Raw genomic sequence first — 10,951 nt, 5'->3', positions numbered from 1 at the left:
CTCCTCCGGATCCTCCGGATCCTCCGCAGCGGCCGCCGCCGGGCCTTCCGCCGAGCCTGAAACGGGCCACTGCAGTGAACATCGCGCTGGTGCTGCGGGGCGCGGGCGATGCCCAGAACGGTCGCACCGAGCCTGCAGATGACCCGGCTGCCTCAGTCTCCGGGCGCATTCCTTAGAAGTTAGGTGTACCAATTCGATAAGTCATTGGCGTGACAAACTAGCAGAGTAACTTTGATGCTGAGCGCACCAGCTCGGTAAGGCATTGGCATTCAAAGTGACCGAGCCTTCGAGTGTGATGAACAGACATAAGCCACTTACCGAGGAAATCCGCAGTATGTAATATACGTTCCAGGAAATGATTAGTTTCTATATATCACAGACAATTCAACTTTAATAACAAGCATGTCATCGGAACATTGTACGCGTCTGTAAAATATGTCCCGATCACTTCTAGCCTACTTTGGACAATACTTTCTTCAGTGGAGGATGAATAGTAAGACTTCAAATACCTCTGCATACCTATGCACCGTGGAAAGGGTATGACCACCACATGCATCATAAGTTTTTGCTCGTTCCTCATAGGATGCACATCTATTGAACGCAGTCCGCCATTAGGCCCAGGCACTGTGCCCGCACGGTCACCTGCGTGGGGAGTGCCTTCCAGCGGGGGTGTCCGCCACTGTCCTTCCGACAGCCGCTGCCGCCCGGCCCGTCTGAGGATGACCTCCTGCCGTGGCCAAGGCCGCAAGGCCCGCAGCAGAGAGTTCTGGAAGAGAGGGAGAGAGAGAGAGAGAGATCGCGTCACGTGGCTGAGCAACCGGGCGACAGCTGGCTTCGAAACTGACATGCGACAATGCGACATGAATTGCCACGGCTTGTCATGAACGAGAACGACAACATACACACGTTCGTGAATGGAAATTAGTAGTGGCGCATTTTTGCGGTGCGTACACCTGATGAACACATCACCAAAGCACGGTTTTCATTAAGCCACAGTAGACTGGGCGTGGACGTCTGAGCCTGGCAGCATCTGAACACGCCATCCTGCATTAACCATCATTCACCTCCCAGTACATCAAGGTGTGCGTGCTTCTGATCGTGCCAGTTCAGCCAACAGACTGAACTTTTATTACAGCTCAAAATCCAATATCTGCACCGAACATTCCCTGACAGTCCCGGCTAAATTTGGCGGCCAGGCTGGCGGCGGCGCGCCGCCGTGCTGTTCAGCCGATGCCGTGGCATTCCAGTGCGATGTTCCGCTGCTGCGTGTCGCCAGAGCCCGCCTCAGAAGACTTGTGACAGTCCATTAGACCCGGCCCATGACCATTTCAAAGCGGACTGTCCGGATAAATGTACCTCCATTTCGCCTAATCGCGCATAATTAAGTTCAAGCATTCACTTTAGTATCCATAAATTTACAGGTGGCAAACAGTTGGATCTGCGCCAGGAAAGTTCGCCGCGCGCCGCCGCGGGGGGGGGGCGGTGAGAGGGGGGGGGGGGGGGGGGGTGAGGAGCGGCCTGACGCTGCACGCGATACAAGATCCACCACCAATTTTCTATTGACCGAGCGTCGCCGCCGCTTATCAAAACAATCGAGCGGGCGGCCGGAACACGAGCTGCCATTACTCACCCCGGCCGCCATCGGAGTAATGTTACTATTGTAGAAAACAACGGAGAGCCCGCAGCGTCGGTGAAACGGCAGCACACTGCTGCAGCACAACCAGTTGTTTTCGCCCCACAGGCTTTGGTGCTTGACATAAGCGTGCTGACAAGCAATGTTCGTTTTAATTTTCTGCCTTTATAGCGGCTGGCAAGGGCATTCAACAGTTATGTCCGTTGACATTGTCCAATTGACGAAGAGTAGCGATTCGACTTTATACCTCAGGGACAAAAGCGTGTCAGACACCCTCTGATCAGCCCACGCTACTGGAAACGGCTTGTAAATATACGATATGACCAGCGTCTGATTGTATTTCCCTTTCAACGAAACGGAGATCGTACTGCACATCCTATTTTCACGAGACACAAACGAATTGCTGAATATTTTTTCCGGTCATTGTCTTCGGAACTGCTCAACGATATGCTCGAAGGGCCCAGTAAGCGCTATTCATAGAAAGCTAAACCATTGGATTGCATTTATCGTTGTATATCAAAGTTTCTGCATATCCGCATTCCGTAGGTGCCATCCCTTTTCTACCCGCATTTTCTGCAGCTGCAGGATTAAAGACGTGCAGTCCGAAGACTTTGGTGTCGCCCAGAGCAGGAAGTGCAGTAAACAGTATTGTTTTGAGAGGTCGAGGGCACCATAAGACTTAACTGAATTTACGTCCTATCCCTCTGTCATCTGAGCGGAGCGCCCGCCATTGGCGTAACCACTTGAGGGGACGGGGGATACGTATGCCACCAATGCCCCCCCCCCCCCGTGGGATATCCTTATCTAATTCGGTCCGTGAGCGCATTTTACTACCATTTCCGTATACAAAATAGCGACTTTAGGCAAGGTTGTCCCTAATTTACGGCTTGCCATCCCCCACCCCACCCGCCCCCCACCCCAACTGCCAATCCTGATTTGTTCCCTCTCTAATCTCAGAAACGTGGCACACTTCTCAAAGCGACGCCATGGTGCCGGTACGTGTAGCTGCCTTCACAAAATAGGTGCCCATTTATTCATGGCCGCCCCTTGAGTTGAAGTGGACCCGGTAATGAAATAATGGCCCCGTTCTGGTTTCCCCACAATATGTCCCTGACAATGACCATTGATTGACCAATGACCAATGACATGGGCGGTGATTGGGACAAAAATGCTGCTCTTTCGTAAGTGGACGACCCCGATCTTGCGGGAAAGTCAGTTGCAAAGTAACACTGCCTTCATGAAGGCGATATGTAAAGCAATCACGCTTAATATCACGCGAAGCTTAAAACGGAAAATCAGAGCCCTCTGTACAGAAAAGGGGCGTAGTCTCGTCTGTCCTCTGCGCCCCTCTCTAGCGATATGTAGAGTAGTCTCGCAAAGTAAGTTGGAGGGAGGGGGGGAGGAGGCTGAACCGTGAACAGTTACGAAACCTAACCCCAAAATTCGCTAACAAACAGGTTCCTTCCCAGCTTTGGCCAGGTGGCTGGAGCTTAATTTGAGGCTTGAAGCCGCCCCCCCCCCCACACCCAACTGAAAAGAAAACTATACCCCTGGTCCCAATGGAAACCGACGCTCTGGAAAATCGCTCAAAGAAGATCGAGGGTATCCCGGTTAGCAGAACGCGCGTTGATTGGGGGCGATCTGTGATTTGAAGTGAGATCTACCGTTAAAACTTGCATTATCTTCAGTAATAAACTTCACCGCGATGCAGTTCCACTGAATGATTAAGACGAGGTGTTACTACAGCGGATGGAAAAATTATTTCGACACGAGGTGTTACTACAGCGGATGGAGAAATTATTTCGACAGTCATCCTGTCTGGTATGTCAGCATTCATGACGTCATGCCGTGTGATACTGAGGTGAGATCTTCACAAACACTTGCGTTTGGGAATTCATGAAAAAACGCGCTCGTTGAGTGAAAAACGTGCTGAAGTACTTTTGGGAACGATGTAGAGATAGCTTATGGACGTAGGCATTTCGACGATGTTGAGCAAATTTCGCGAATGAGGCCAGGCCCATTTTTCGTAAAAATCGCCATGCATCGTGTTCAGTGGGATTATTAATGAGAACTGCGACCTCTCGCGCCCTGCTATTGGCGCGCTTCTTATCTTCTCGTGGGACGGGATTGGACTAGACTCGAACCCTGGGAATCTGCGCACCAGTCTGTATAAAAGGCATGCCCTATATTAACATGCCGCATATGCTCGTTTTGCTTACACTGACGGCACCTGACACCCGTGCCGCCCTTAGGGAAAATATTCCCCCGATCAAAACTCCTGGATCCGCCTCTGACAAGCGCAGGCCCGTCAGCTGTCTAGCATGACGCTTGCAGCTGTTTACCATTTCTAAGACAGACCACAGCCAACAATTAAAGCCATTGCCGCCTAACACAGTGACGATGGGCACACGCCGCCGCTTTTCACGGCGCCTGGCTGCTCACGCAGCGAAGCATCACCTGGGGCGCCTATCACGCCCGCGTGCTGTTACTAAAGCCGAGTGTCAGGGGCGTCTGCTGTCCCTAAAGCCGAGTGTCACGGGCGTCTGCTGTTACTAAAGCCGAGTGTCACGGGGTGTGCTGTTTCTAAAGCCGAGTGTCACGGGGTCTGCTGTTTCTAAAGCCGAGTGTCACGGGCGTCTGCTGTTTCTAAAGCCGAGTGTCACGGGCGTCTGCTGTTACTAAAGCCGAGTGTCACGAGCGTCTGTTGTTACTAAAGCCGAGTGTCACGGGCGTCTGCTGTTTCTAAAGCCGAGTGTCACGGGGTGTGCTGTCACTAAAGCCGAGTGTCACAGGCGTCTGCTGTTTCTAAAGCCGAGTGTCACGGGCGTCTGCTGTTACTAAAGCCGAGTGTTACGGGCGTCTGCTGTTACTAGAGCCGAGTGTCACGGGGTCTGCTGTTTCTAAAGCCGGGTGCCACGGGCGTCTGCTGTTTCTAAAGCCGAGTGTCACGGGGTGTGCTGTTTCTAAAGCCGAGTGTCACGGGCGTCTGCTGTTTCTAAAGCCGAGTGTCACGGGCGTTTGCTGTTACTAAAGCCGGGTGTCACGGGCGTCTGCTGTTACTAAAGCCGAGTGTCACGGGCGTCTGCTGTTTCTAAAGCCGAGTTTCACGGGCGTCCTGCTGTTACTAAAGCCGAGTGTCACGGGCGTCTACTGTTACTAAAGCCGAGTGTCACGGGGTCTGCTGTTTCTAAGGCCGAGTGCCACGGGCGTCTGCTGTCCCTAAAGCCGAGTGTCACGGGCATCTGCTGTTACTAAAGCCGAGTGTTACGGGCGTCTGCTGTTACTAAAGCCGAGTGTCACGGGCGTCTGCTGTTTCTAAAGCCGAGTGTCACGGGCGTCTGCTGTCCCTAAAGCCGAGTGTCACGGGCATCTGCTGTTACTAAAGCCGAGTGCCACGGGCGTCTGCTGTCCCTAAAGCCGAGTGTCACGGGCATCTGCTGTTACTAAAGCCGAGTGTTACGGGCGTCTGCTGTTACTAAAGCCGAGTGTCACGGGCGTCTGCTGTTTCTAAAGCCGAGTGTCACGGGGCGTCTGCTGTCCCTAAAGCCGAGCGTCACGGGCATCTGCTGTTACTAAAGCCGAGTGTCACGGGCGTCTGCTGTTTCTAAAGCCGAGTGTCACGGGGTCTGCTGTTTCTAAAGCCGAGTGTCACGGGGTGTGCAGTTTCTCTAAAGCCGAGTGTCACGGGGTCTGCTGTTTCTAAAGCCGAGGTGTTACGGGCGTCTGCTGTTACTAAAGCCGAGTGTCACGGGCGTCTGCTGTTACTAAGCTGAGTGTCACGGAGTGTGCTGTCACTAAAGTCGAGTGTCACGGGGTGTGCTGTTTCTAAAGCCGAGTGTCACGGGGTGTGCTGTTTCTAAAGCCGAGTGTTACGGGCGTCTGCTGTTACTAAAGCCGAGTGTCACGGGCGTCTGCTGTTACTAAAGCTGAGTGTCACGGAGTGTGCTGTTACTAAAGTCGAGTGTCACGGGTGTGCTGTCACTAAAGCCGAGTGTCACGGGGTCTGCTGTTTCTAAAGCCGAGTGTCACGGGCGTCTGCTGTTACTAAAGCCGAGTGTCACGGGGTGTGCTGTTACTAAAGCCGAGTGTCACGGGCGTCTGCTGTTCCTAAAGCCGAGTGTCACGGGGTGTGCTGTTACTAAAGCCGAGTGTCACGGGGTGTGCTGTTACTAAAGCCGAGTGTCACGGGCGTCTGCTGTCCCTAAAGCCGAGTGTCACGGGGTGTGCTGTTACTTAAGTCGAGTGTCACGGGGTGTGCTGTCACTAAAGCCGAGTGTCACGGGTGTGCTGTTACTAAAGCCAAGTGTCACGGGGTGTGCTGTTTCTAAAGCCGAGTGTTACGGGCGTCTGCTGTTTCTAAAGCCGAGTGTCACGGGCGTCTGCTGTCACTAAAGCCGAGTGTCACGGGCGTCTGCTGTTTCTAAAGCCGAGTGTTACGGGCGTCTGCTGTTTCTAAAGCCGAGTGTCACGGGCGTCTGCTGTTTCTAAAGCCGAGTGTCACGGGCGTCTACTGTTACTAAAGCCGAGTGTCACGGGCGTCTGCTGTTTCTAAAGCCGAGTGTCACGGGCGTCTACTGTTACTAAAGCCGAGTGTCACGGGCGCCGCTGCCGCCGCGGCCAGTGACGACCGCGCCGGCCGCTCCGCCGCTCCCCGGCGGCGCTCCAACGGCCCGGCGGCTTCCTTTCTTATTCGGCGCCGGCACGGCATGTGACGTGACCGGCCGCCGCCCGTCCCTCGCCCCAGGGAGTAGCACTGTGTCCCGACGGCGGGAGGGGGGCGGGGCGTGGCGGGCCCGCGGATCGCGTCACAGCGAGCGGCGACAGCTGGTCCGGGCCGGCACCCAGGGTGCTGGCCACGGCTCTCCGTCCTGCGGCGTCGGCGGGCGGGGTCAGGCGTGCTGCCGGCCTCGCGGCACGAAGGCCGACCGGAGGCAGTGCCCGGACGGCCTGCTCACACCAGCCCGACAGAGGAGACGGTGCCAGCAGTGGCGGTCAGTTTGTGAGCTCGTTTGATTGTGTTTTCAGATGATGATATCAGTTAGATACTTGCAGCGCAATAAAACAAATAATTAACCATTAATTAATTAGGCAAGTGCACAACCAATGAAAAAGTCCCCGCTACCGCTCATCGCAAAACCCCGGTTATGGCTGAATGGATGCAGACCGGGCCTATTCAACAATGACCACGTGGCCACACGCAACTCAAACCGGGACACGATTGTTCCAGAAGTTTACTCAAATTGCACAAACTCAGTTTTGGAAAGCCGTTTGGTACTTAAGTTCGAGTTAAAGGTCGTATCATCATGATTAATTTTTCCAAATTTTCAGTGCTACGCTTAACTTAATGTCGTAGTGCGAGCAAACTGAAAAAACCCAGACACGCCGAGATGGCCACCACCAGGTATTTCTCTGGTTGTTAACTTTTATTTAACTTACCACGTCAGTTCAATTCATATGTAACGACTTCAGAGTTTTTCCTCGAACGCTTCCATGCGCTTCATTGGTTTGGCACGAATGTCTACCATTAAATACACACAACTGTGTATGAGCTTTAATTCAATTGGCGTTCTCGGTGGCGGCAAATTATTGCATGTGAATAGCTATGCCGGCCCTCCGCGAGTTAGACGCTTTCAGGGGACTTTTTATCGTAGGTCATGATGTCGTAGGTCAAGAGAGGCAATATAGGGTTGACTTCACAAAAAACACATTTTATGACCAAATTCCGTTTAAAGGGAGTGCTCCACATTAATACGGGGTTTTAAACTGAAATAGAAATCTTAAAGCACTTTCAGTGCTATTCACAATGTTGTCCTTAAGATTTCAGTCTCTCTGGCTTCTGAGCTACACACCCGCGAAAACGCGGAACATTATATCAAGGAGAGTATTTCAAAGTCACCTTGACATTCATGGTGTCGTAATAACGCCATTCAAATCCTGCCACTTCATAAGCCACACGGCGATCAAGGCAAATACAAATACAGTTGTCGAGGCGTTAATATCTGGCGTTTATGAGCGTGATTTCGAGACATAACGGCCGTCAATTGGCTCTAAATCGATTCATGCAAAGTGCGATGACGTAATCAAACCATGACGCAATTTACAAAACAGAGAATTGTGCTGCCTAGAGCAGTCTTTCCCACTTACAAAATATAACAATAGTTTTAAGTGAGCTTGCTTCACCATACCTGATGCTTGCTTCAATACCTTCCGATGTGAAACGGTTCCTTTAACACGCGCCCGGGTGGCGGGCTAGGTACCCTTCGCTCGGGGGAGTTGGTCAATTTGACCCCCCTGAGATCTCGAGAACAATGGAATCTAGAGGCACCAGATTCACAGGGTATGTTGACCGGTACGTGAGCTCACATAGGTGAAAGTTTGAGATGCCTAAATCATGACCGTTGGGTCAAATAAGGTCAAACAAGGTCAAACTGCAGGTAGGTCTTCAAAGCCCCCAGAACTTAGACGACTGCTTCTAAGCAAAAGGTTACATGCTCATTAAATTCAGTGACCTTATTTGACCTTTTGAAGGACATGGTGACCAAAATCATACAAGACTCCTCTGAGTTTTACATTTGAATAGGCGACAAAGATTACGCTAAGCAGTATGCTACTGAAAACCAAATGTCGACCTGGGTCATTTTAGGTCAGTGACCTATTCTGACCTCTAAGAAATGCATGGAAGATGTAGAATGCGGTTGCTGCTATCACTAAATTCGAAATGAGCATCAGAAACTATTCCATACAGCAAGCCCTGGAGTAATCAAACAGGTTGGTTTTGACCTTGGTCTGACCTTCATACCTGACCTTAGGTCAATTAAATTTGCTCATTTAATTGTTGTGTTGTCTAAGAAAGCATTTCAGAGATGTATGGCTTCGTCTAACACTCCGTTGTTGTATCAGATTGAACGATTCCTTAGAATTGGCTTCGCTGAAACCATGGCCTGCTTTTGACCTGCCAAAGGTCAGCGACCTTACAAGGATACATCTAAATATTTGCCACCAAACGATCCGATATTCAATTGTCTACAGCTATGGAAAATTTGGCGCGGCTACGCCGCGCCGTTCGGAAACCATTCTGGGAAAACCTTCGGTGGGGTCAAGTTGGCCCCTCCCCCCCCCCCCCCCCCCACCGCCTAGCGCGTGTTAGCAGTGAACAGTTAGTTAACATCAAACGCAGTTAAAAGCGAACCTAAGCTGTTTACCATGGCTTATTCCGTGGAGGCATCTTAACTGACCAACATGACCGTAGTTTCCGTTTTTCAACGCAAGCTGTCTGCCACATTTGTTCAGGGTAGTGAAAATTCCATATTGCCACCATTTTGTTTCGGACAGCAATGTAGGATCAAGGATGCGGGTTAATCGTTTTCTCGGCACCAGAAAATGCCCTGCTATAGGGCTTGCACTTGCGGAATTTTCCAGTTATAAGTGAAATATTACGTATATGAATGTGCGTTGTTCAAAATAATTTGGAAATGTTCCTTCCGTCTGGATTGTGTCTTTCACCCCACAATAACTCTGCATGCTGTCCGCAGCACTGGCCTATGGGAAGTCCAAACCAAACTGGATGCGCCCTTGCCTTTTGAACTCCGCATTTAGAAACGCGCCCATGGAGCACAGCACTCGGCGGGCTCGCTGCTGTGAGGAGCGCAGGGTGAAATGTCACCCGCTCGGTCCGTGACGTCATCAGACCGCCATTGTCAGCCGTCCACACAGCTGCACACAGCTCCTGACCGCTGACCTTGCGCGTCAGCGGCTCTTTTAATCGACAATTCCATGGACGCCTGCCGCGTCTTTACCCGTGGTTTGATCCTCTCCCTGGAGAGCGCAGCCGGGCGCCGTTGGCCTGCGCTGGAGCAGGGATCAGCGCAGCCGTCATGGCGCTGACGGCCGGGCGGCAGGGACCAGGGCAGCAGCATTAGAGGAGGACGGCTGGGACCGGCGACGTGGCGGTGATATTGGGGCTGGTGACCGGGCGGCCGGGACCGATGGGACCGTGGGGAATGCTCGGCCTGCCGTTCATTACGGAATCGATGCCGGCACCCGACTGAACACGTGACCACCGGCGGGGTGACGGCGGTGCGGAGTGCTTCGGCATCAAATATCGGACCTGGTTGCCGTCCGGCTTGATGGCCACTCACATGCCGGAGGTCGTCAGCGTCTCAAATGTCCCCACTTCTCCAGATAATTGTTGGGGCTTCTTGTAAATCGTGCCGTGGCTTCCGAAACCGCTGATGTATTACTGGGGTGCTCTGAAAATATTGCTTTTGTGTGATACATGGTAAAAATGAGTTGCTTTTTACTTGGCGAAATGTCTTTGGTGTTGGGATTTCATAGCATAGTCGGGTGATATTTCGCATCGATTTAGCTGATGGAAGCATCGCGCCAGGGAAGTGATGAGGTCATAGTATATGTATAATCCGATGCGGGTGGCGAACATAGAACAATCACGCAGAACGAGCGGATTAATTTCGTGCATCTGACATCATCGAACCAAACGATCAGTCACAAGCGTACAATTTTAACCCAGACAACTGCAAATCGTTTTAAATGGTGATTGGTGCAACTGCACTTTGCATACAAAGAGGCGCTCTCGCAACATAACAACGCATAGGTGAGTCCGGTTGCCGGCGGAAGGGCCACCGACTGATGCCCAGGCCAGTCCGCATATTGGATTTAATCTGCGGGCCCCCATCGCCCAGATCCAGGCAGGCAGCCGCGTAACGTAGCCGGCGCCGCATAGGTCGATCACAGAAGCGTCACGGAAGTGACACGCTGACCTGGGCGTCCATTGCTGACAAGTGTGTGCTGGTGGGCTGAGTGCTACAGGCGGCATTGTGGCTGCGTGCTTTCAGAGTTCACGATTCTTGCTGGGACCGTTTTGTAATGTTCTCCAGGAATGTTTGAAATGAGACCGTCAGAAGGAAACTGTCGAGAGTGGTACAGACGTGATTTGGATTATGACAGCTGAGTTAGGAACGAGAGTTAGAATTACACTCAGGGTCATGTTCTGATCCTTTCTATAGTTTTCTCCCTGTGTGGTTTTAGCTTCATTGATGTATCTAATATCTATGATGTGACTAAGTAGTACTACATAAGTAGTAAAATATTCGTAAACCAACTCAATAACTTCCTGACAGAAACTAAAAGGAGCTGGTCACGACAATCTCAATATCAAACAGTTCCCTCTCAGTTTGCCGGGTAGATTTTTACAAAAGTGATATTTTTTAACAATTCATGTCATAGAGGACTTAACAGGAACTAAAAAACTGTGCATCAAGGAAAAATCAATTACCGCTTACACATGACACACATGGTAAC

The 10,951-nt window shown here is 51.6% G+C and overlaps 1 long non-coding RNA gene across 1 annotated transcript in view; it reads right to left on the bottom strand.

Moving 5' to 3' along the window:
* LOC119110564 (uncharacterized) overlaps positions 1-10,951 on the bottom strand; it is a 27,131-nt gene continuing 16,180 nt past the window's right edge. Inside the window, exons 2-3 of the long non-coding RNA XR_005095510.1 lie at positions 643-766; positions 1-56 (exon numbers count right to left, since the gene is read on the bottom strand). This is a non-coding gene — a long non-coding RNA (uncharacterized LOC119110564). The remainder of the gene's footprint in view (positions 57-642; positions 767-10,951) is intronic.

This window comes from Pollicipes pollicipes, unplaced genomic scaffold (genome assembly GCF_011947565.3).
Source record: "Pollicipes pollicipes isolate AB1234 unplaced genomic scaffold, Ppol_2.1 Scaffold_7231;HRSCAF=8579_pilon_pilon_pilon, whole genome shotgun sequence".
NCBI classification, from domain to species: Eukaryota; Metazoa; Arthropoda; class Thecostraca; order Pollicipedomorpha; family Pollicipedidae; genus Pollicipes; species Pollicipes pollicipes.
Note: the sequence above shows the minus strand (reverse complement) of the source record. Positions and strands in the feature narration are given on the sequence as shown.